General features: G+C 69.1%; 1 long non-coding RNA gene and 1 gene segment (V, D, J or C); both read left to right on the forward strand.

The window, feature by feature from the left end:
* Positions 1-4,966, forward strand: part of LOC102246882 — a gene marked incomplete at its 5' end in the record, with an annotated part of 55,174 nt that overhangs the window by 3,941 nt on the left and 46,267 nt on the right.
* Positions 7-4,945, forward strand: LOC106726272. The gene is made up of 2 exons (XR_001362302.1): positions 7-130; positions 4,626-4,945. It is a non-coding gene; the product is annotated as an uncharacterized LOC106726272 (long non-coding RNA).

Genomic DNA, 4,966 nt, shown 5'->3' on the forward strand with positions numbered 1-4,966 from the left:
TTCACAGGGACTGTCCTGTGTCTTTAAGTTAGTGTTTTCTCTCCGTGAGGAAGAGGCACTTTGCGATTTCTGATAAAGTGGCCTTGTTTCCAGACCGATTTCCAAGTGTGCCTCTGAGGACAGACTGCAGGTGAACTGTGTGGGCTCAGTGAAGCCTCGTAGTCAGTGAAATAAGAGGAAGCCCGTCAGGTCTCCGGCAGAAAGGAGCCGGGCGCGTGGCAGGCCTCGTTCGACTTGAACTTGCTCGGGTGGAGGTGGAGGGTCTGAGATGGCCAAGCCCCAGGCCAGGAGATGCAGCCTGAAGGGGGATCTTGGACCATTGGTGCCCAGTGGAGGACCGTGTCTGAGTCCGGGTCCCCAGTGAGTGAGTAGTGGAGTTGGAGGAACTGCTGCAGGACAAAGGCCTCCCCTCCCTCCCGCCCCCCGGACGTGCGAGTGACCGGCAGGTGTGGTGAGAGAGGCTGCCGCTGCCAGCCCCTGGGCCACAGGGTGTGACAGCTTTGCCTCCACCTGAAGGGGGATCTTGGACCATTGGTGCCCAGTGGAGGCGGAGAGCCTGTGTGTGTGACCCCTCGAGCTGCCCTGTGTGGGTTCCTCCGAGTGACCTCTCCCCAGAGAACCTTCCAGGGAAAAGTGGCCAGTGCTGCCCGTGCCTTCCCGGCTGCGGACGGTGTGGCTCGGACAAGCCCGCCCTGTTGTCTTTCCCTAAGTTGTGAGCACAGCTTCGGTCTTCAGGTCATTGTCGCGCATTAGAAAGTGCCCAGCCTTGTGCTACAGAGCAGGGTTTAGGTGGCGAGATCAGAAAAATGCATTTCCTGGCCATTTCGAGTGATGATTTTTCTCTGGAGGGAACGTGGTTAGAGCCGGAGGCTGACGCTGGGGCGCGTGGCGGGGAGCCACTCTCCCGATCCAGTGCTCCCCGAGCCTCACCAATGTTTACTGACTTAAAGCGGGCGGGGGTGCTTTCACCAAGCTGCTGAGGGGACAGTGACTGGCACTGCTTGGGGGCCGAACGCCAGCGGGAGCAGGGCCCGGGGTGGGAGCGGGTGTATCATGGGCAAAAGGCAGGAAGAGGCCCCGGGAAGGAACTGACCCGGACTGAACCCAGCGGCACAGAACTCCGGGGTGAGATCCTTCCGCTGAGGTGAGCAGGTCCGGTGGTCTGAGCCTTTCTGACCAGAACCACGGGGCTAAGCAGGGCTGCACTGGGCTGCTCCGGGCGGCTGAGCTGAGCCGGGTGAGCTGAGCGGAGCCGGGTGAGCTGAGCGGAGCCGGGTGAGCTGAGCGGAGCCGGGTGAGCTGAGCGGAGCCGGGTGAGCTGAGCGGAGCCGGGTGAGCTGAGCGGAGCCGGGTGAGCTGAGCGGAGCCGGGTGAGCTGAGCGGAGCCGGGTGAGCTGAGCGGAGCCGGGTGAGCTGAGCGGAGCCGGGTGAGCTGAGCGGAGCCGGGTGAGCTGAGCGGAGCCGGGTGAGCTGAGCGGAGCCGGGTGAGCTGAGCGGAGCCGGGTGAGCTGAGCGGAGCCGGGTGAGCTGAGCGGAGCCGGGTGAGCTGAGCGGAGCCGGGTGAGCTGAGCGGAGCCGGGTGAGCTGAGCGGAGCCGGGTGAGCTGAGCGGAGCCGGGTGAGCTGAGCGGAGCCGGGTGAGCTGAGCGGAGCCGGGTGAGCTGAGCGGAGCCGGGTGAGCTGAGCGGAGCCGGGTGAGCTGAGCGGAGCCGGGTGAGCTGAGCGGAGCCGGGTGAGCTGAGCGGAGCCGGGTGAGCTGAGCGGAGCCGGGTGAGCTGAGCGGAGCCGGGTGAGCTGAGCGGAGCCGGGTGAGCTGAGCGGAGCCGGGTGAGCTGAGCGGAGCCGGGTGAGCTGAGCGGAGCCGGGTGAGCTGAGCGGAGCCGGGTGAGCTGAGCGGAGCCGGGTGAGCTGAGCGGAGCCGGGTGAGCTGAGCGGAGCCGGGTGAGCTGAGCGGAGCCGGGTGAGCTGAGCGGAGCCGGGTGAGCTGAGCGGAGCCGGGTGAGCTGAGCGGAGCCGGGTGAGCTGAGCGGAGCCGGGTGAGCTGAGCGGAGCCGGGTGAGCTGAGCGGAGCCGGGTGAGCTGAGCGGAGCCGGGTGAGCTGAGCGGAGCCGGGTGAGCTGAGCGGAGCCGGGTGAGCTGAGCGGAGCCGGGTGAGCTGAGCGGAGCCGGGTGAGCTGAGCGGAGCCGGGTGAGCTGAGCGGAGCCGGGTGAGCTGAGCGGAGCCGGGTGAGCTGAGCGGAGCCGGGTGAGCTGAGCGGAGCCGGGTGAGCTGAGCGGAGCCGGGTGAGCTGAGCGGAGCCGGGTGAGCTGAGCGGAGCCGGGTGAGCTGAGCGGAGCCGGGTGAGCTGAGCGGAGCCGGGTGAGCTGAGCGGAGCCGGGTGAGCTGAGCGGAGCCGGGTGAGCTGAGCGGAGCCGGGTGAGCTGAGCGGAGCCGGGTGAGCTGAGCGGAGCCGGGTGAGCTGAGCGGAGCCGGGTGAGCTGAGCGGAGCCGGGTGAGCTGAGCGGAGCCGGGTGAGCTGAGCGGAGCCGGGTGAGCTGAGCGGAGCCGGGTGAGCTGAGCGGAGCCGGGTGAGCTGAGCGGAGCCGGGTGAGCTGAGCGGAGCCGGGTGAGCTGAGCGGAGCCGGGTGAGCTGAGCGGAGCCGGGTGAGCTGAGCGGAGCCGGGTGAGCTGAGCGGAGCCGGGTGAGCTGAGCGGAGCCGGGTGAGCTGAGCGGAGCCGGGTGAGCTGAGCGGAGCCGGGTGAGCTGAGCGGAGCCGGGTGAGCTGAGCGGAGCCGGGTGAGCTGAGCGGAGCCGGGTGAGCTGAGCGGAGCCGGGTGAGCTGAGCGGAGCCGGGTGAGCTGAGCGGAGCCGGGTGAGCTGAGCGGAGCCGGGTGAGCTGAGCGGAGCCGGGTGAGCTGAGCGGAGCCGGGTGAGCTGAGCGGAGCCGGGTGAGCTGAGCGGAGCCGGGTGAGCTGAGCGGAGCCGGGTGAGCTGAGCGGAGCCGGGTGAGCTGAGCGGAGCCGGGTGAGCTGAGCGGAGCCGGGTGAGCTGAGCGGAGCCGGGTGAGCTGAGCGGAGCCGGGTGAGCTGAGCGGAGCCGGGTGAGCTGAGCGGAGCCGGGTGAGCTGAGCGGAGCCGGGTGAGCTGAGCGGAGCCGGGTGAGCTGAGCGGAGCCGGGTGAGCTGAGCGGAGCCGGGTGAGCTGAGCGGAGCCGGGTGAGCTGAGCGGAGCCGGGTGAGCTGAGCGGAGCCGGGTGAGCTGAGCGGAGCCGGGTGAGCTGAGCGGAGCCGGGTGAGCTGAGCGGAGCCGGGTGAGCTGAGCGGAGCCGGGTGAGCTGAGCGGAGCCGGGTGAGCTGAGCGGAGCCGGGTGAGCTGAGCGGAGCCGGGTGAGCTGAGCGGAGCCGGGTGAGCTGAGCGGAGCCGGGTGAGCTGAGCGGAGCCGGGTGAGCTGAGCGGAGCCGGGTGAGCTGAGCGGAGCCGGGTGAGCTGAGCGGAGCCGGGTGAGCTGAGCGGAGCCGGGTGAGCTGAGCGGAGCCGGGTGAGCTGAGCGGAGCCGGGTGAGCTGAGCGGAGCCGGGTGAGCTGAGCGGAGCCGGGTGAGCTGAGCGGAGCCGGGTGAGCTGAGCGGAGCCGGGTGAGCTGAGCGGAGCCGGGTGAGCTGAGCGGAGCCGGGTGAGCTGAGCGGAGCCGGGTGAGCTGAGCGGAGCCGGGTGAGCTGAGCGGAGCCGGGTGAGCTGAGCGGAGCCGGGTGAGCTGAGCGGAGCCGGGTGAGCTGAGCGGAGCCGGGTGAGCTGAGCGGAGCCGGGTGAGCTGAGCGGAGCCGGGTGAGCTGAGCGGAGCCGGGTGAGCTGAGCGGAGCCGGGTGAGCTGAGCGGAGCCGGGTGAGCTGAGCGGAGCCGGGTGAGCTGAGCGGAGCCGGGTGAGCTGAGCGGAGCCGGGTGAGCTGAGCGGAGCCGGGTGAGCTGAGCGGAGCCGGGTGAGCTGAGCGGAGCCGGGTGAGCTGAGCGGAGCCGGGTGAGCTGAGCGGAGCCGGGTGAGCTGAGCGGAGCCGGGTGAGCTGAGCGGAGCTGAGCTGGGTGAGCTGGGGGAGCTGAGCTAGTGTCTAGTTGAGTCTGTATTCGTTCCCCCATCACACAACCATCCTTTGGACCCAGGACACCCAGCTCTGGGCTCCATGTGGCGGAGCCGTGGCAGTGAGGGCTGGGCTCGCAGGGGCCCCTCTCTCGCTGGCCACTGCCCGGGGCTCTGGGTGCTGGGGCTGAGCACGGCTGCAGTGCTGAGAGGGAAGGCGGCCCTGGACTGGGCCTGGGCCGTGTGAGCCAGGAGCTGGGTGCACGTGCTCCTGCGTCTGGGGACAGTGCTGCCGGGGGAGGAAGGGCCAGACCTGCCGCTCCAGCAAGAGCCGCTCTCATCCCCCCAGGCTCAGAGCCGGCTCCTGCGGGTGGGGCCTATGGCAGCCTCCCCAGACCCGAGTCTTGGCCATTGCTCCGGCCTGCCACGCTGCCTGCCCCACAGGTGGCAAGGCCTGGGGGGCCCGTCATGGGCTTGGCCCCGAGGGGCAACTGAGGGGCGACGGGGCCTGACCAGCCAAGTCTGGGAAGTCATCCTCTCACGCCCCTTTCTCTTTTGTCCCGCTCGGGTCCTCAGCGAGCACGTCTCCCCCCAACGTCTTCCCCCTCGTCTCCTGTGGGAACTCCCTGTCCGATGAGCGCCTGGTGGCCATGGGCTGCCTGGCCAAGGACTTCCTGCCCAGCCCTGTCACCTTCTCCTGGAAATTTAAGAACGCCACCGCCATCAGCAACCAGGACATCCAGAGCTTCCCACCCACCCTGTGGGGAGGCAAGTACACGGCCAGCTCGCAGCTGCTCCTGCCCAGCGCCGACATCCTCCAGGGCACAGACGAGTTCGTGACGTGCAAGGTCACACACTCCAGCAACGAAAAAGTAGTGCAAGTGCCCCTCCAAGGTGAGCAGGGCCTCCCCACTGGC

This window comes from Myotis brandtii, unplaced genomic scaffold (genome assembly GCF_000412655.1).
Source record: "Myotis brandtii unplaced genomic scaffold, ASM41265v1 scaffold1057, whole genome shotgun sequence".
Taxonomy (NCBI): domain Eukaryota; kingdom Metazoa; phylum Chordata; class Mammalia; order Chiroptera; family Vespertilionidae; genus Myotis; species Myotis brandtii.